Below are 20,369 nucleotides of genomic sequence, written 5' to 3'. Positions count from 1 at the left end.
AGATGTCTTTTAAAGATAAGATAGCTACTTATTTCCTTCACATCTGAAGTGAGGGCGTTCCACAGGGCGGGCGCCACTACCGAGAAGGCCCTCTGTCTGGTTCCCTGTAACTTCACTTCTCGCAATGAGGGAACCTCCAGAAGGCCCTCGGCGTTGGATCTCAGTGAACGATGGGGGTGGAGACACACCTTCAGGTATACAGGACCGAGGCCGTTTAGGGCTTTAAAGGTCAGCACCAACACTTTGAATTGTACTGGGAGCCAATGCAGATCTCTCAGGACCAGTGTTATGTAGTCCCGGCGGCCACTCCCAGTCACCAGTCTAGCTGCCACATTCTGGATTAATTGCAGTTTCTGGGTCACCTTCAAAGGTAGCCCCACGTAGAGCCCATTGCAGTAGTCCAAGCGGGAGATAACTAGAGCATGCACCACTCTGGCGAGACAGTCCGCAGGCAGGTAGGATCTCAGCCTGCGTACCAGGTGGAGCTGTTAGACAGCCGCCCTGGACACAGAATTAACCTGCGCCTCCATGGAAAGCTGTGAGTCCAAAATGACTCCCAGGCTGCACACCTGGCCCTTCAGGGGCACAGTTACCCCATTCAGGACCAGGGAGTCCCCCACCCCCACCCACCCTCTGTCCCCCAAAAACAGTACTTCTGTCTTGTCAGGATTCAACCTCAATCTGTTGGCCACCATCCACCCTCCAACCACCTCCAGACACTCACACAGGACCTTCACTGCCTTCACTGGTTCTGATTTAAAAGAGAGGCATAGCTGGGTGTCATGTGCATACTGATGAACACCCAGCCCAAACCCCCTGATGATCTCTCCCAGCGGCTTCATATAGATATTAAAAAGCATGGGGGAGAGGACGGAACCCTGAGGCACCCCACAAGTGAGAGCCCAGGGGTCTGAACACTCATCCCCCAACACCAATTTCTTGACATGGCCCAGGAGGAAGGAGCGGAACTACTGTATAACAGTGCCCCCAGCTCCCAGCCCCAGCATAAAAGAACAGTTTTCAGGACTTACCTATTGCCAAACGAGGCATTTATTGATACGAAAAGTATAGTGATTCACAGGAGTTACTATTCCAAAAGTGAAAAGAGCACATTGTGACTTTAGGACTGTAGCCTGTTAATATATAATGCTGGAAATGTAATTTCAGAGATTACCCCAGGCATAAAATATTATACATTCAGAATAAACACCACTGGGTGATTAGCTCCCATCCTGAAAGCAAATAAGTCATCTTGTCTTTTAATTAGCAATTGATCATATTTATGATTTAATAACTGCTCCTATGAGGGGAAAAAATTAGCTATCCTTACTATAATTCGATTTTTCCTTCCTTCTGGAAATACCCTCCTAAGGAAATTAAAAAGCATAGGTCAGTGCTTCATAAGGATTGCATTGTATTATTTGCTGACACTTCCCTTAGAAAGAAAAAGTGGATAACCCTCTACTCTTCTAGTCTCATTGACCACAATGGCTTTGTCCATAATGGATGACCCTTCATAGCCGTAGAAACCTTATTAAAGTATATTTTAACGATTGCACCAGAGATGTGAGTGCCCTGCTAACAAATTGAAATGTCAGGTACGCTGTGACCCTCAAATAATATTAAAGCTCCCATTGAAATGCTTACCTGAGGTATTATGCTGTGACAATACATCAGTTCAGTTCCTGGCACTGTTAAAATTATTATGTGGAATGTTGCAGATTGAATCCTCTCACCAAAGGAGAGGGGGTTTTTTGTTGTTTTTGTTTTAAATAGACTGAGTAAAAATGAGATGTTGTCAGAGAACCTTATGATGAACCCACTTCATTAACTCTGAGAACCATTTTGAGAAAGAGAAGGAGTGAAACGTTGATTGATACTCACTCAGGCATGTCATTTTGTAAAGAGAAAGAAGTAACATCCAAATCTGGATGAACAGCCCTTTCTCTTTTTGTTTTAAATGGATGATTTTATTACATAAGCCATAAGCTTCTCATACAAGACGTGGAAGCTTCCACTTTGTTCCCGGGTTGCCACAAAAGACTTTTTTCATCATTACTTTTAAACTGCTCCCCTGATGCTTTTATGTGGAGAGTGGGGCAGTTATTACTTCTCTGGCAATGCTACTTGCAATGAGAAATATCAATGAAAAACTCATAATCATAATCATAGCAGGCCCAAACCAAAATAACAATGATAAGCAATAATAATAAAAACAAAAAAATGCATTTTTCTTCTTTAGCCCTGGCTCCCCTCTGAATTATTTTAATGCAAGAATGGCGACGGTATTCATGCATTCAGTCTGCCACAGTAATTGCAACTTAAATTAGTATCTCATCTGTAGATTTACTCATAGGGTTAGAGGTATATAATGTGATCTATCCTGTGCCTTTTCAATATAAAGTTTAATAGAGGATAGAACTTCACTGCTTTCGCATAGAAAGGCATTGCTCTGACTTCAGCAGATTTTGTAGTGTGGTGTACTTTCATTTCATAGTGCCATCTAGGAGGCTAGTCAAATCAAAGCCATGCTCTGTAGCTGTCACCGCATTTTCAAGAAGTGCCAGCACCTTCCATGCAGTGATAAATTATTACGAGAGTAAGATAAAACTGGAGTTTTATTTAGGTCACATTTACTTGCAAATTTTTTGCCACTCCGAAATGGAATGCTTCTATGTGGCAGTGTGCATGTGCTGTTTTCAATGGAGTAGATTAGTCTGAAGATTACTCTGGCAAGGGCCTCTTATGCCCTGTTCCTAGAGCTCAGGGTTCACGATCGCCCCTCATCCCAATACACACGGCTTAACTAGTATGACAGGAAAGCATCAGGAATCACAAGACAGAGAAGCCAGTAGAAGAACACTTCAGTCTCCCAGGACATTCAATACAGGATCTCAAAGCAGCTGTCTTATTACAAAAGAATTTCAGAAATAGACTTGAAAGAGAAGTTGCTGAATTACAACTTATTACTAAACTGAAAACTATGGAGGGACCTGGTCTGAATAGAGATATGGGATTCTTGTCTCATTACATATGCTAAAGTTGTTTTTGGTCACCTGCATACTATCCCTTGCTTTCTCCTGTAGGACTAATTGCAGTCGTTAAGTCGTCAACAGGTTTACCATGCCCACTGAGTCAATCACCCATCTCCTACTACCCTTCTGAGAAAAACCCCACCCCACCCTCCCACTATATGTAACGGTCTGGTGACTTCTCTTTCAGTGTCTCTGAAGAAGTGTGCATGCACATGAAAGCTTATACCCAGAACAAACTTAGTTGGTCTCTAAGGTGCCACTGGACAATTTTTAAAATTTATTTCAATTGCCCCTTTACCACTGTCAATATTTTTTGTTTCCACCTTGCAAAGCCTGCCCTGGGTTTAGAATTCCACTATGTTCCTTGATGAGAGGGCTGTGGAATGATGGAGCATGTGCCTTGATTGCAGAAGTTCTCATGTTCAATCCTCAACATCTCGGGTGGAGGTGGGAATGACTCTTGGCCGTAATCTTGCCATCAGTTGATGCAGACAATCTTGAACTAGACTCAGCTCAGAAAGCTTCCTGTGCTGTGGGTCTTAGACAGAACACTTGCAACACAAATAATGTGCTGACATGAGTAACAGTACCATATGTCTTTGAACTGGGATTAGCCCAGTTAACAAGGTAAACAAGACACCTCTCTGTTCTCCTTTGGATGCGTACTTTGAGGAAGGGCTGTTGCTGAATGGCAGAACATCTGTCATCGTGAGGTTAAAATGGGGGCAGGGCAAGAGGCAAGCTCTTTGGAGAGAAAATGTGATATAGATTCAATAAATCTATGCATGCCCTTGGTGGGGGGGGGGGGAGAAAGTGATGCCTTTCATCCTCACCTTTAAAATAAACATGGAGTTCATTTTCAAGGAAATGAAGACAAAAAACAAATAGGAGGTTTATCCCCCCCTCATCCCAACACACAGCTAAACTATAGTATGACGGGAAAGCTGCAGCCACTATATTACCATGAAGTGTGAGATGTGCTTGGATAGGGGAAGAACAGTGCTTGAAGAAACAATTGCCCCCACAGGAAATTTTGGCATACCTCAAAATATGTTATGCCTATTTGATGGAGACCATCAGCATATTCAACACGAGGCACCATAGAGTCATAAATCGGCAATTACTGGAGCAAATACTGACTTAGCAAAATTTCCACTGGTGATTTGGAAGTGAAACTTCTTTGTCCAGCTTTGTTCCCTTGAGCTGTTCATTTTCTTGTTTTAATGATAATTATTGAATATCTATACTCATTGGTAGACATTACCTTACAAATGCTGAACGCGCCGTGTTATGGCGCATTAAAGTGCTGATTCTCCCACCTCCCCCTCTGCTGAATTTGATGTAGTATAATTGTCTTGGCTTGTTAAAACTGATGCAAAATGAAAAATAGAGACAAGCACTTGTTTAGAACACATAAGGATTTTAGCTGAGAAATGTAGTTTTTGGAACTTTGCTATTTGCAGTGTGTGTGTTTTTTGGTTTTTTTTACTTGGTACTGCAGAATCAGAACAGAGGTGGAAGGCTGTTGTCTTTCTTCCTGGCTTGTGGGTTTCCTGAAGACAAAATGTGGGGAGAAAGGTTGAGGATGCATTAGTTGCCTCTGGCATGCTGCCTCAAGCATCTCTCAGACTCTCTATTGCCTCCTCAGATAGTCTTGCCTACTGGGAACCAACAGGAGATAGCTCCCATTCATTCTTCTTATAGTTTACCTACCTGGATTGTTGGCAAATGTAAAGAGTCCATATCCTTCTCAGTATGTTCTGAGATGGCATGCTTCACTACAAGAAAGTCTTTTTCAGTCTGACTTTGCTGTACCTGACTGGTGGGTTCTCTCCCCTCTGCCCTGAGGACAAGGAATAAGATGAGGCTGTTCCCCTCTTAAATGTGTTGCTTCTTTGGACATATTTTTGCTGTACAGTGGTACCTCTGGTTACGTACTTATTTCGTTCCGGAGGTCCGTTCTTAACCAGAAACTGTTCTTAACCTGAAGCACCACTTTAGCTAATGGGGCCTCCCGCTGCTGCTGCGCGATTTCTGTTCTCATCCTGAAGCAAAGTTCTTAACCCGAGGTACTATTTCTGGGTTAGTGGAGTCTGTAACCTGAAGCGTATGTAACCTGAAGCATATGTAACCTGAAGCGTATGTAACCCAAGGTACTACTGTATTGGAACCCATGGGTGATCTGTGTGTCTTGGAGCCTCTGTTTAGGGCTGTATAGCCTAAATTGAGTGAATAGTTTGGCATATTTTGTTACACTACCTTTTCACATTTCTTTCTTTTCTTTAATCTTCATAGAATCTCTTAATTAGGAACTGGGGTCTGACTGTGTGCTTTAACACCCCAGTGTTTATCTCCTATATTCCAGTTCACTTGTCCATCCAGGCTGCATGCTTTAGTCCAGACAGCTGTCTCTAACTTGGTGCCCAGGTCATCCCTGGACATTGGACACGCTGGTTAGGGCTGAAGGGAGTTGTAGCACACCTGGTTGGGGAAGTCTGTGTTGTATGTGTGGAGGAAAACCTTAAAACATGTTGGTTTCCAAAAATAGACCAGAGGCATTAGTACTTCATCCAGCAGAGCTTTACTTGTGCTGAAGGCAAATGAGCATAATGGTCATAAATCCAAATACATTCAGGATTGCCACGGTCCACAAAAATCCAGTTGAGCACTTACAGAAACTTATAAACTCAACTCATAATAAGACTAAAACTTAACACTAAGCATACTATGTACAGAACATTATACCAGAAGGAAGAGAAATAGAAAGTAAAACCTACACTTCTTCTGGCCTATATTTATATCAGCATGACCTTAATTGAGAATTTGTTCAAACCAGCTTCCCAGAAGGTATAACCTAAACAATCATGACCCTTCTGCCTGCTTCTCTCACACAGAGAAGCTTCTAGTAGCTTATAGAATCCTCTTGTATTAATTGGAATAGGAAAGATCTCTACACATCAGATCAATACTTTCTGCACTAAGAAATGCAAACTGACGGTCTGGTATGATATCTAGATCACAGTTGTGTCTGTCAGAGTTGCGTCTTCCAAAGTAATGAATGCACAGAGCTTGGGATTCACCCCAGGGTGCACCGAGGGGGTGGCAGCTGGAAAATTGGAGGGAAGCATAGCATGCTGACTCAGGTGAGATCTGATGGGCAGTTAGTCTGATCCAGAAGAGCACTTCTTAACTTTCTTTCCCAAGGGATGGCCAAAACTGAAATGCCTGATGGCTCCTTCTATACATTAAATTCAGGAGACCTATAGAAAGGTGACTTAAGTCTCTACTCCCTCTTTGGATAGTCAACAAAGTCTAAACCCAAGGACTGCATTTAGCTCGACCCCCCACCCCCCCCAGTTTTAGAAGGGATTAGGCTTGGAAGTCATTGTTCTGCTTTAATTGCAGGAATAATTATTATGAAGCAAGACTTGTTGGGATTTCCTCCTTTTAAAGTTTTTATTTTCAGAATAACAAATGCCAATCAATAGGTAAGCAAATCAATAAGAGTTAAAACTTGAAGACAGGGGGAAATAGAGATAGCAGAAGAATGTCTTGAGATAATCCCCCTCCTTATTTCATAGCCAATATAAGCAGAATAATGAAAAGATTCTCCAGAGGGAAGGAAGTGGGTTTTGTTTTGTTTTACTTTCTAGGCCAGTACGGGGCTGTTTATCTCTTTTTAAATCATCTTTCACTATAAAGATAGGGAATCAGTTCTGTTGATAAGATTCGGGCTTGGAATTGTCTCATAGAATATGCATTCATTGCAAGGACCTCACTTTTCCCAGTCTTTGTATGATTTCACCTTGGCATGCAACAAAAATGTCAATATTTTAATATATGTGTAGCTCAGGCCTTACTAGGTGCACCATAGCCAAGTTAAGTCATATAGCCTAAATTTTGTGTCTTGGATTCAGCTGCTCAGTATAGTGGGAGAAAGAATATTGAGTGTGTCATGGAATGCTTAAAGAGCACACTATTTAAGATACAAGACAAGAACTGTATTGTCTCTTTGAAACAAAAATGGGGGAGCAAGAGAAAAGTCCTGACTCCACCCACAGTCTGGTGCAAAGGGGTTTTGGATTCCACCCTTTGTCTAGTTGCAGCAGGTGGCTAAACTATATAATGACAGTAGCCGCATAGAGTCCACTTACAATGCAAAATAATTGCTTGTGGAAAGTGAGAGATTAATGAATGTGCCTGACATGATTAAAGGTCATCACATCAGACCAGGAAATTCTGTTGTGATCATATAGGGTGGACATACAGGAATGGGGCTTACGCAGGGAAGTTTAACCCCAGTACATTGAAAATCATGTAAGTAATGTGCTATAGTATTATGTGCTATACTCCTGTATAGTTAGGTTTCTTGAAAATATGCTTACAACAAGTGTTTGGAGTATATAGCTATGGCTATTTGACTAATATAGAGGATTTTATATGGCAATTGTATTTGGTTGTCCTGTTTCCCATGGATCAAAGCTGATAGAAAATTGCACCTGTAATGATAAAAAGTCAGTATATATACTTTATTCTAACTATACTCTTTTCCAAATTAGTTATTATCACTATTAATTAATTGCTGGTTAGATAATTAATGTCCCATAATCCCAAACTGCTGGTAATGAATGGTTTCATGGGAATCAGTGCTTAATGAAAGCTACTCTACCTATCCCTTGGTAGTTTGTGTAGGCAACCATTTTACTGTCTATTTCAAAGGCACTAAAACTCAATTATTGTGAATATTAACATAGCCTTTAAGTGGGGTAAAATGTACAACACTTTTTCTGGTGATATACTGCTCTTCCTTTGGGGAGGGTATTAATTTATAGTTTTGACTGACAACCAGAAGTATACCTTAAAACTGCTAAACAGGCTGAGCCAGAAGATGTAGTGTGTGTGTGTCTGCTTTTAGCTCCTTGGGGAGGGGGTTGTTCTTTCAAATTTAGCCACATCCAACACCTGAACTTTATTGATTTATCATCATCATCACTTTTAATTTGTATACCGCCTTTCTATCTTACAATACTCAAGGCGGTTTACAAGCTGATTTTAGATGGCCTTCAAGAGAAGTGTGAACTATTAGTTTGACCTGATGAGGCTATTTCCTAGTACAGTCAAATCTCTAATGTCTGCCTCTACTTGCGTCCATTTTGCCCAACGTCTATGGCAAACCCGGAAGTAACCAGCGGGATTGCCACCATTCGCACATGCGCAGAAGTGGGCAATTGCCACCTGTGCACAACGGTGCCTTTCTCAGTGACCTGTTTCGACCTCCAGACAGACCTCCAGAACAGATTATGGTCACAGGTAGAGGTTCCACTGTATATAAATCCCAAAGAATCTTCTGTTGTAACTCACTCATTCCATTGCTTAGATGAGCTTTGCAAATTGCCGAACAAACCTGCAAAGAGAACATTCAGTTTTGTTCTTTGTTCTTGCATGCATACACTCCCCCCCCCAATGTTATAAAAAGCATTGCCAAGTGAACATGGACATTGTGGTATGTTTGGCTGGTGGCACTTCTTCAGTAATGTCCCAGGTCACTGTCAGGAGTTCAGCCTACACTTGAGTAGGACCCTGGTAGAGAAACATGCCAGACTGGCATGTTCTCTCTCTCCTGGTCAATCGTTCGGGAGCTTCAAAAGCTTTCTTCAGCCCGAACATCACAGCGACCGATGCCAACTGACACCAGCATGCTCAGGGATCTGCAGAGTTTGCACATCATGCGTAACAGACCTCAGCAACTCAGCATTTTGGTTAATCTACTTTTACATGTAAACACACACGGAGCACTGCAACATGGCTCCCTCTCTCTCTAGCATCAGACAGCAAAAAGAGAAAAAGACAATAGTCCCACTTCACGGATCACAGTAATACAAACATCCTGTCTCCGTCACTTCCCACTCTGTGGAGTCAAAACATGTACCGTCATGTGATAGACAAAAATCCCATGACTGCAATCATGGAGCAGGAATTCTAACAGTCACTTCAGGACACACCTCACGGGTAGCAGCCTAGGAGTCACTATGTAGTGGCTGCTTCCCCCTATGCCTGGTAACATTAGTAAGCCAAGCATACTCGTATGGGCAGTGTCACCAGCATAGTTGCTTCCATTGCCCATGTTGCTAGTTCTACCAATAGCAGTTCGTACACAGACGGGGTCTCTGGTGCTGCTGTTGCCAGATCAGTTTACTAATATGCAAGTCTGTGCTTGTTGATATGCCATCCTTTCATGTGTGTTCGTGGGGGTTGGGGAGACAATAATCTTTTGACTAAAAGGGAATGCTTTTAGGACTCCAGTGAGCCACTGTTGCAATACCTCATTAAAATTAATCACCAGTTACTTTCCACCAAATGAATCCTGCCCTGCTCGTAGGATATTTGTTCTCATGACTGTCCTAGGGAGATTATTCCAAGCTTCTCTTCGGTAATGATAAGCTGCGTCTTCTGATCTCGAGCCTAAATGTATCAATAGACAGCTTATACCCATATGATCTTTCACCCCTTTCTCTTTTAATCCAAATTGCTTTGTGTGAATAAAAATGTGCACAGTTGCATATTAAGGCTTGCAGAGCTGAACTTGCACTATACCTCCATCCAGAGATGCGCACCTATTTATATTAAGTAAATGGCTCCGTCATTTGTCTTCCAGAGGCGCTTCTCCTTTCATTTACGGTCACTCTATATTAATTTTGGCTGAATATATCCATCCCGTTGCACTTTTAGCTTCCGCCAAAGAGAAATCTACAGGCAGTGTTTGAAAAGGAAGCCCTGTGTACAAGCAGATGGTAAAACCTCGGATGAAATTAAAAATCAAAATTAGTAAAATTAAAAACCATTCTTCACTGTCAGAGGAAAATTGTAGGGTCATCACACAGCGGAGCTGGTCTGTGCGTTCCTTTGGGCATTCCTGCTTTCACTCAAACACATTTTGGGCCACCAAAGTATATTTCTTTAATTTACAATGAAGGTCTACCATCTGTGAACATTTGGACTTCATCTTGCTATATTGGTTGGGCAAATGGTACAAAGTCTGTTTTAATTGCGCCTGGTTTAAGTACCAGAGCAATGAACAGACAGTTCTGTGTGCAATTTCCTATCTAGTTCACGCAGTACACTTTAACATAGGCTTGTACTTGTACCATTTTTTGTTGTTGTTCTTATTTTATATCCAGCAAACTAGTCAGGTTCTGTGCTACTGGCAATCAATTTATTAAGGATTTGGTCAAAAGCACCACATTCAGGCAGTGTTCATACCTCTTTGCAAAAACAGCCAGCCATACAGAGCCTGCCATCCTGTTTTCCATGTTGGTGGCAGAGGAAACAACAGGTAATTAATCAAAAAAAGGCTTAACCTGACATGGGTTAAATGTGCCTTATCAGTTAATTTGAATGAAGATCTCCAGAGTTAAAAATGCAAGCACCTCATCATAGCATCCAGTACAATTTGCCGAACAGATGCAGTCGCCCATGACAGCCGGTTAGTCAGCCTCTACTTTAAAATGTCAAATTAAGCACATCACACAATTTACCTAGGCAACTTGTTCCTTCTCGCTTTCTCAAGATGGAAACGGTCTATCACACAGACAAGATAAATCTGCTCTTGTACACGGCAGACCCATTTGATAATTCACTTCATTAGTGGGTGCAACTCTCGGTTTGAATTGGAGAGTTGAGACTATGAAGTTCTTCGCTCTAGCCCTCTGCCCATGAACTAGACTATGTCACTGCTGCAGGTACCCTCTTCCTTTTCCCTGCTGAAACACGAGAAGGGCAGCTGCCACCACAAGCCACATTACAGAGCAAGAGCACTGAGGAGGCTAAGACCCCTGGGAAATGTACTTGCCCTGGGCCTTGGCCCATGTTCACCCTGAAGTTGATGCTGTCTTATGAGCACTAAAAGAGGATTTCTTTTCATTGGCTCCAGAGTTTGGCGAGGCCTTGGGTAACGTTACTCTCTGCTTTCCTCTCCATCACTGCCCATTTGCTTGATCTCTGTCTCTGGGCCCAGTCTGAAACTGCTGTCCGAAAGGAGAAGGGGAGGGGAGATTGCTATATATTTTCCATGCACTTGTCACTGCTTTCAGGCTTGAAGAAGGCAGGGGAACAGACAGAGGAATAGCATAGCTAAGAACTTTGCAGTTTCAGCCCAAACCCAACCCATTTTGCTAGCTGTGCTGCCACTAACAGGCTTTCAGAGACTTACACTACTTATGTTTATTTGGTTTTATGTTTTCAAGAGAATCCATTAAGAGAGTATATTTTGTAGTCAGGGAACTGCCATCAGCTCAGAGGCGAGAGGTGGAAGAGCAGTTGTGTTACAGGGAACCTCCGAAGATCTTGCGAAGCAGCTCTTCCTCTGGCAAGGAGGGAAGCCCCGCCTCCAGTGGGGAAGGGGCGCAGGGATCAGAAGATGCTAAGGAGAGCCTCAACACGGAGTCCCCCCTTGCCAGCGCCCACGTTGCACAGTAGGTTTGCGCGTAGAGAGAGGAGAAGGATGGGGGTCACACGGCTGTTATGCTGGGGAAGGTATAAGGACCGCCCACTCCCAGATTCTGCTAGCCACTGAGCAGACATGGACTTGCGACGCTCTGCACTGTAAGATAGTTTGTACAGATAATAAAGCCTGGAAAAGACAGGTTGGAGTCTTGCCTGTTTGCTCTCGAGCAACCACACCAGCAGCTGACAGTGACTTTCAGAGATTCATAAGTTTTCTATTTATGTGATTTCAAATATTTCATATTATATAAAGAGTGTATATTGATATCATATCATTGTATTTGGTCATCGTGTTGCCTTGGATATTACTAATAGATTAAGGCAATGCTTTCTTCTGGGGGTACGTAGGGGTGCGCATACCTCCCAAACATTTTGTAAATTTTTGTCCATTTACTGTATTTATTTTCCCTGATTTGAACTATAAAATGGTGGTTATCTTGAGTCATTAGAAAAAAAGCACTGGATCAGGGAAAGTTATAGTCAGTTGGGAATAAAACTAGAGGCCTCATAGCTTAGAGGTGTTCCTTGTGACATCACTGGAAGCACAATGAGACCCAAAGTTCAGAACAAGCATGAATTTAAAACAAGCTAAATTGGGCCCAATTTGAACTTATCTGGGATAGGAAGGTCTAATTTGAGCTAAGTCCAAGGAAACTTCCGAGTCACTGTTTTAAACTGCACAGTGTGGCAGTTACTATCACTTGGGGCAGAACAACACTCATGGTTTTTAACGTTAAGGAATGGTTTTCATAACATAGATGGACACATGACGCCCTACTTTTAACATTCATAATGCGTTATTAAAATGTGACACCAGAGGGCACTGCAGAGCAACCAGCAGCAGAGAGACAGCATTTGGATGGAGCAAACAAAGGTCAGAAACACTTTTAATTTACGAGTACGCCTTGTGATGTTTTAGAATGATACATCTAATAGCGTTCTAATAACGTTAAACAGGCCAGTGTAGATCCAGCCTTGGTCTGTATTTGTGGAGATCCAACACCTAACATTTTGAGACATGGTTAGCATTTAAAAACTTGGAACTTTTTAGAAACCGTTAAGTAATGAGGGGAACTATCCTGTCCACCCCAATCACTACAAAAGTTCAGAAGAATTTCACTACACTTCAGTTTCTTCTTCAGGGTCCCTTCCAACTCTAAAATGTTAATGATTTTATGGAAAGAATTTGGATTTTCAAAATAAATTGGACTCCTACTATTGGAAGAATTATTGCCGTAAAAGAAACTTTAACAAAATCAAGCTCTGCAGTCAAAAAGCCACTTAGGTTGACAAAATTTTGATTTGAAATCGCTTGAGTGCCTTACCTCACCTCACAAACTTTGGGAATTTCTGTGAATTTCAAAACGGCTACTTCTGAAAAACAATAAATATATAGACTCATATGTTGATCTTGGCCTTTTTTATTGGTTTTTTGGGGGGGCATTGAATGAATACAAAGGAAGTATTAGAAGTGCATGATGATATATCTATATGTTGTTGATGTTTGTGTACAGGCATGGTCCTCACAATAAATGGATTTGATTTGATTTGATTTATATGTTGTCTGCTAATCTAATATAAATTCAAAGAAAGAAAATTTAACTTGCATTTCTCTTGTAATGGTGGAAAGGAGGGAACATTCTTTAGGGTTGAGATTCTCTATCTAATAATGTTTGAGAGCTAGTGTGATGTTGTGGTTACAGTGCTGGGTTGGACCTTGAATAGGTAAAGGTAAAGGGACCCCTGACCATTAGGTCCAGTCGTGACCGACTCTGGGGTTGCAACGCTCATCTCGTTTTACTGGCCAAGGGAGCCGGCGTACAGCTTCTGGGTCATGTGGCCAGCATGACTAAGCCGCTTCTGGCAAATCAGAGCAGTGCACGGAAACACCGTTTACCTTCCCACCGGAGTGGTTCCTATTTATCTACTTGCACTTTGACGTGCTTTTGAACTGTTAGGTTGGCAGGAGCAGGGACCAAGCAATGGGAACTCACCCCGTTGCGGGGTTTCGAACCGCTCACCTTCTGATCGGCAAGTCCTAGGCTCTGTGGTTTAACCCACAGCACCACCCGCATCCCTTAATACTTACCACTATACAAATGAGGAGGACCTTGCATACCAGAGTTCAAATCCATGCTCAGCCATAAAGCTCATGCCTCATCTTACTGTCTAGCGTACCTCAGTGTTCTTGTGAGCTGGGAGAACCATGTGCTCTACCTTGGTCTCCTCAGAAGAAAGCTGGAGTAGAAACGCAACAGTAAATTAAATATTTCTACATAGGAAAAACCCAAAGTAACTCCAAAATCTATCCATCCCCTCCCCCCTTCCAATATCAAACCAATTATCTTAATGCGCTTCGTGTAAAAGGTAGTGCTCAGCTCATTTTAATGCAATACTAAACATATTTTGAATCCATCTTGGTGAAATGCTTTAATTAACTAAACCATTTCTTTCTGGACCCCTGTGTACTTGGTGCAAATTAATGGCACTCAGCATGCCCATTCTCTCAGCCTTACTGAAGCTCGCAGCCGCTGAATCCTATCTCCCATTCCACACACCTTCCATTTGCACAAATGATTAACTACCTTAAGAACTCGTTCTGCCCCTCCCCCAATGGATTTGAATGCTCTTATGTACTATAAAGCAAAAGGCGGCCGGAATGCAGCAGCGCACACTATTTCCAATTGATTCAGTGATTCCATTCCAATCATGCTAGTTCTAAGTATTCGTGCCATATTGGCTACGGACAAAAGGCATATTTATTTGTCATACCAAAAAAGTAGGAGATAAGAGAACAAGTGTATCTGTAGCTGCACTACCAAATAAATTAGAGTCGCTGTGAAATCTTGTCTAGTTTTGCAGTTCAAGGGGAAATCCTCATATTTGGGTCCTTGTTTTGATAGGGCATGTTAAGAAGCGATCTGCAGAATACTGTGGAGCGCATCCTTCTGAATATTAAAGTGTAACAGAGACATTATTTTTTTTAAAAAAAAATTGAATGTACATTCTAGCCAGTGGAGATTTTGTCTGTATATTTTGCTTGGGGAGTTCAAAACAAAACCCTAATTGTCCTGCTTTTGTTTCACCATATTCAGGTGCTTTCCCATAATGGAATAGAGATTTGGTTATTTTTCAGCAAAGTAATTCTGTTCATCATTTCTTTGCCTTTTCCTTTTTGCAAGATGGAAGCATGTAAAAAAGAGCAAAAGAAATGAAATTACACTTTAAGATCATCTTCTTACATATTTCGATGTCAACCCGTCATTCACTCCCATCCAACTTCCCCAATACTCCACTTAACAAGTTCAGGTGGTGGTAAGGAGGGCTCCCAAACTCTGTCATTGCAGTCAACCTCCTGCGCTGAGCATGGAAGCATCCAGGGTTGCCAAGAACCATGGGAAAAGAAATCTCCATGGTTACCATGCTCCTAAGCAGCTAGGGATGGACATACCTGCCAAGTTGTTTCTCTCAAAAAAAATCCTATTGTAAGTTCAGTTCAGTATAGACTCAGCTACATTAGTAAAGAAAATGTATTTTATATGCGTTATAACACCATGACACCAGATGGCGCTGTGGAGTTCAGTCTTTCGCCAATGTGATTTTCCACTTTGAGGTTTACAACATGTTTTCCTGAAATGCTTTTGTGTGTGTGTGTCTAGATCCAGCCTTTGTTACTCCATCAGCTTGTGGGTGTTTTTGCACCCACAAAAAAATTGTCAGTATTTTAATGCACTTTATAAACTTTTATCATCTAAACCTCTTACTTGCCTTTTCTCTAAAGTAAAAAGTTCCAAAGGTTCTAGAGAAAAGGTGAGGAAGGTGGCGGCATGAAAGGTGTCTATAAAATTATGCATTGCGTGGAGAAAGTGCAGGGAGCAGGGGTGACACGTGAGGGGACATTCGGATCGGGGTCAGCTCTTGTGCTCACACACCCTCTAGACACACCCTCACACAATCTTGTGAATGCCTGAATAGAACTCATTAACGAAGGTGACTGGCTGAATGGCATTTGTACTTCTTTGGTTGATAATATGATATAAAAACAGACAACTTATAAACCAGAGTGCTTTTCCTTTTTCAAGTAACTGAAAGCTAAGACTGAAAAACTTGTCACTGTGGTGTGCAGGGGGAAAACCCAAAGAGCTTTCGGAATGAATGGCAGAGTTAAAAACAAACAACAAGAAAGGTCTTCTAATATGTTGCCTAAAAACTTAAGGGCTTATCCCCAATATTCATGTGAGGTTGATTAAACAAGAAGCCTTGAAACTCCCCTTGGTTCTCATTAATGTCATTGGCACAGAGTTGATTGGGCTCAACGGTCGTTCCATTTATGTAGACAAAAGCACAGTTGTAATTAGCTTGGGGTTTTTCCATGGCCAATTCATATTCAGTACAGTAGTACCTCGGGTTAAGAACTTAATTCGTTCTGGAGGTCCGTTCTTAACCTGAAACTGTTCTTAACCTGAGGTACCACTTTAGCTAATGGGGCCTCGCCTCGCCACGCCGCCGCCACACGATTTCTGTTCTCATCCTGAAGCAAAGTTCTTAACCCGAGGTACTATTTCTGGGTTAGCGGAGTCTGCAACCTGAAGCGTCTGCAACCTGAAGGTACCACTGTACTGGCTTCAGGCTCTCGATGTTACCTAGCAGTGTCCAGGTATGTTGGGGACCATGAGGACCACATTTCCTGTAAGTTCCAGGGGCCCTGGCCACTGTAGAACACAGAGGAGCCTGGGAACACATAGAGCTTCCTATGCCTTCCCCATCATCTAGTAGTTCATATGGGTGGTGGCAGTGAAAACCCATGCCTGCATTGGATGTAGCTTTCACTTAACTAACTATACTGTGTAGTAGCAGAACTTTGTTGCCTGAACAAGTGGCCATCCTGGTTGGAACATGCCTCAGAGCCTCCCTCCCAACCCCGGGGTTGCTGCTACTTACCTGGATGGTGTGGGACAAGGCAGGGTGGCACCGAGGATTGGACTGAATGGCTACACTGACAAAGCCAATCTGGTGTTTCTGCCAGTGCACCCACACAGCCCTGACCTCACCACTGCCCAGCCATAGCCCTGCACCCTCCCAGAAACCAGCAACAGTGGTGTCAAAAGGGTGGCTCCATTGCGCTGCCCCACGACCCTGGCTGCTCCTTCCTGCCTATGTTTCTTGTTCCCTCCAGTGCTGACTGATCTTCCTTCCCCAGACTTATGGATAGGTCTCTTCCTCAGCTGCTCTGGAAGAATGAAGGGACCTAACAGGGACTCAGCAAAGTGCTGCTCAGTACAGTTTGCTTCTTTGAATGAGTGTATGGCAGTGCGGATGTTCTTGCTAGGAATGCTGGATAACCTAAAGTGAAAATGGGCACTTGGAAAGATGTTAGTAGCTGCTGCATGCTTTGGCAGCTGTTGGGGAGGATGGAAGCATGATTACAGACTGCTGGTAATCTTCATCGCTCATGCTCCCTTTAATAATGTGTGAATTGGCCCTTACAGATCCGCTTTGAGTGCCAAAATGCCGAAGCCAGTAGCGTGTAGAAAATCGCCACGCAGATGAACTCGGTTAAAGCTCAGGGGTGTGAAGATACATGGTTGTAGAAAACAGAAAAGTCAGCTGAGGGCAAAAGCATAGGTCAGGTTATTTTATTTGCTGCAGCACTGCCCTTAAAGAAAAATTAAAGAACGTAGTCTTCCTTTCAAGCGACACATAACACATTCCTCTTTCCCTTTTATGAAAAAAATATCTGGCAAAGGTATAACTTTCAAGTGACGATTGTAGCCTGACCTGATTGATTTGGATAATAGACTTTAGAAGTCTTTCTGTGATAGATGATTCCTTAAATCTTTATCCTTTCCTTGACAAGAAATGCCAGACGGTTGCCAATCAATAATCAGTCACTTTGAATATAGCCATTCACTGAACCGGTAGCAGCACTGCCATTCCTTTACTAATAGCTATGGCTATTGAGGTTTCAGTTCTGAAGTCTCCAAAGCTTTATGAAGTCAGTGTTAGTACTGTGAATGACTTCCTTTTTTTTAAAAAAAAATAATTTTTATTAACAGGCCAATCACATCACATTATTCAAATCACATTGGTTCCAAATTATACAGCCAAATTTTAAAATTTTTAGGGGTACCCATATATCAAGCTCCGCACGAGTCCAAAATTCCGGATAAGTCCAGACATCACTTATTTTACTGCATTAATTAATCAGTTCTATCCAGTTCAATCCAGATAGTCCTTTATTATTTTTCTTCATTCATTTTTTCTTCATTTTTCTAGCCCACATTTTATGCATGACCCGAAGAAATGATGATGGCGAGAAGACAAGGATTGCTTTGCAACACTCAAACCTTTTTACTTTTTTTTTTTTTTTTTGCTATGAATTAATATGGATTTCCTTTTGGAACATGCTGGCTGCAGTACTATTTGGGAGAGAAATCTTTTTGATGATGAATGCTATATATTAACCACCTTCCATCTATGTCCCAAGGCTTTGTACAAAATATAACAACAGCTAAAACACTGTTACAGAACTAAGAGAATATGAGTTTTAAAACAATAAAGAATGGACACCTGTGTCCATCTAGCTGGTAAATGATGATGATGATGATGATGATGATGATGATAAATAAATACTTATTTATACCCTGCCCATCTGGCTGGGTTTCCCCAGCCACTCTGGGAAACTCCCAACCGAATTAAAAGCGCAATAAAACAACAAACATTAAAAACTTCCCTAAACAGGGTTGCCTTCAGATGTCTTCTCAAAGTCAGATAGTTGTTTATTTCTTTAACAACTGATGGGAGGGCACCACGGCCGAGAAGGCCCTCTGCCTGGTTCCCTGTAACCCCACTTCTTGCAGGGAGGGAACCGTCCAGGTGGCCCTCAGAGCTGGACCTCAATGTCCGGGCTGAAAGATGGGGGTGGAGACGCTCCTTCAGGGAAAACTTGTTGGAACAAAAATGTCTTCAATTGTTTCCTGAAAGTGCAGATAGTGAGTGCCCTTTTTGTATCCCAACAGCGATGCTGTTCCACAGAACAAGGGCAGCCACACCGATATATTTGAAATTCTAAGGAAAAACTTGCTTGAGGAACACAGTGAACAATTAGGTATATAAGGGGTTCCACTCCTGGCGCCGCACTTCGGCAGAATATGCAAAAGTGTGCCCCGCACCCTGTTCTACCCTCTTCCGGGTCCAAAAGGACCCATGTGTCGCTAGACACATATCAGTCGGACGTGCCTAAAATGGTTGCCGGCTGTATTACACTCCACGATACTGAGTGTGGCATGTCATGGGACCATAGAAAAGGGATAGGAATAAATATTTTCATCTCTTTCTCTGACCATGCTCTAGGAGATAATAAGGACATAAATTGAAGTTAACCAACACGGAGCCCTTTGTCATTTGACATAAGACCCCTTCCTTTTCCCCCCTTTTTTCTTGAAAAAAAGGCATCCTAATAATACTCGGAGTCCCTTCCCCGTGAGCAAGTCCCTGGCAGATGCTTTATTGTTGTCTGTTGTTTTTCCTCTGGGGCTGTACATTAGGTTAAAATATCACAAATAGCTGCTATTAAAGTGTGAATCACAGCAGCTGTAATTTTTCATGACAGCCAAAGGAAATGTGACATGTTGAGGAAGCCCTTGCCACTGATACTAATGCTCAGATCTTCAGGCAAGTGTTTAATGACATACTCAGTATGCTGTGCAAACTTCCCTATCTACCCAACAAAAGGTTACTGCTAGAGTGCTATAAATATTTGGAAATGTCACTACACAATGGCAAAGGAGGGCTCTTTATTGCTTGATGAGTAAAGACAAGGTGACAACTGGATTCCTTCCCTGTTGCCATCCCGTCCTTTTCAGCTTAGTTTTATATATCATATAATTTTATTGATCAATTTGTTAACATTTATGGGTCACCTGTAAATCAGTGCTCTTTGGGTGATGAAATAATTAAAACAATTGAAAACACAAATCGAATAAGACGCTAAACAAATAACAATAGATAAAGGGGTGCGAATCATACAAAACAAAACAGCTGTATCAGAGAAGAGATTAACAGTCAAGTAATCCAGTGTTGTGGGACGCGGGTGGCACTGTGGGTTAAACCACAGAGCCTAGGACTTGCCATTCAGAAGGTCAGTGGTTTGAATCCCTGCGGCGGGGTGAGCTCCCATTGCTCGGTCCCAGCTCCTGCCAACCTAGCAGTTTGAAAGCACCTCAAAGTGCAAGTAGATAAATAGGTACTGCTCCGGTGGGAAGGTAAACGGCGTTTCTGTGCGCTGCTCTGGTTCGCCAGAAGCAGCTTAGTCATGCTGGCCACATGACCCGGAAGCTGTATGCCGGCTCCCTCGGCCAATAAAGCAAGATGAGTGCCGCAACCCCAGAGTCGGTCACGACTGGACCTAATGGTCAGGGGTCCCTTTACCTTTAATCTAGTGTTAAGAATTTGGTGGACGTGGGTGGCACTGTGGGTAAAACCTCAGTGCCTAGGACTTGCCGATCACATGGTCGGCGGTTCGAATCCCCGCGGCGGGGTGAGCTCCCGTCTTTCGGTCCCAGCTCCTGCGCACCTAGCAGTTCGAAAGCACCCCTAAGTGCAAGTAGATAAATAGGTACCGCGTTATAGCGGGAAGGTAAATGGCGTTTCCGTGTGCTGCGCTGGTGCTGGCTCGCCAGAGCAGCTTCGTCACGCTGGCCACGTGACCCAGAAGTGTCTCCGGACAGCGCTGGCCCCCAGCCTCTTAAGTGAAATGGGTGCACAACCCTAGAGTCGGACACGACTGGCCCGTACGGGCAGGGGTACCTTTACCTTTACCTTTAAGAATTT

General features: G+C 42.7%; 2 protein-coding genes across 4 annotated transcripts in view; both read left to right on the top strand.

Annotated features, from left to right (window-relative positions):
- Positions 1-20,369, top strand: part of LOC310743925 (uncharacterized protein) — a 797,205-nt gene that overhangs the window by 51,403 nt on the left and 725,433 nt on the right. The gene's annotated exons all lie outside the window — the stretch shown is intronic.
- Positions 1-20,369, top strand: part of LOC310743980 (uncharacterized protein) — a 107,156-nt gene that overhangs the window by 467 nt on the left and 86,320 nt on the right. The window lies entirely within an intron of this gene.

The sequence above is a fragment of the Podarcis filfolensis genome (assembly GCF_964270895.1).
Source record: "Podarcis filfolensis genome assembly, chromosome: 10".
Lineage (NCBI taxonomy): Eukaryota > Metazoa > Chordata > Lepidosauria > Squamata > Lacertidae > Podarcis > Podarcis filfolensis.
This window is presented reverse-complemented; position numbering and strand designations above follow the sequence as displayed.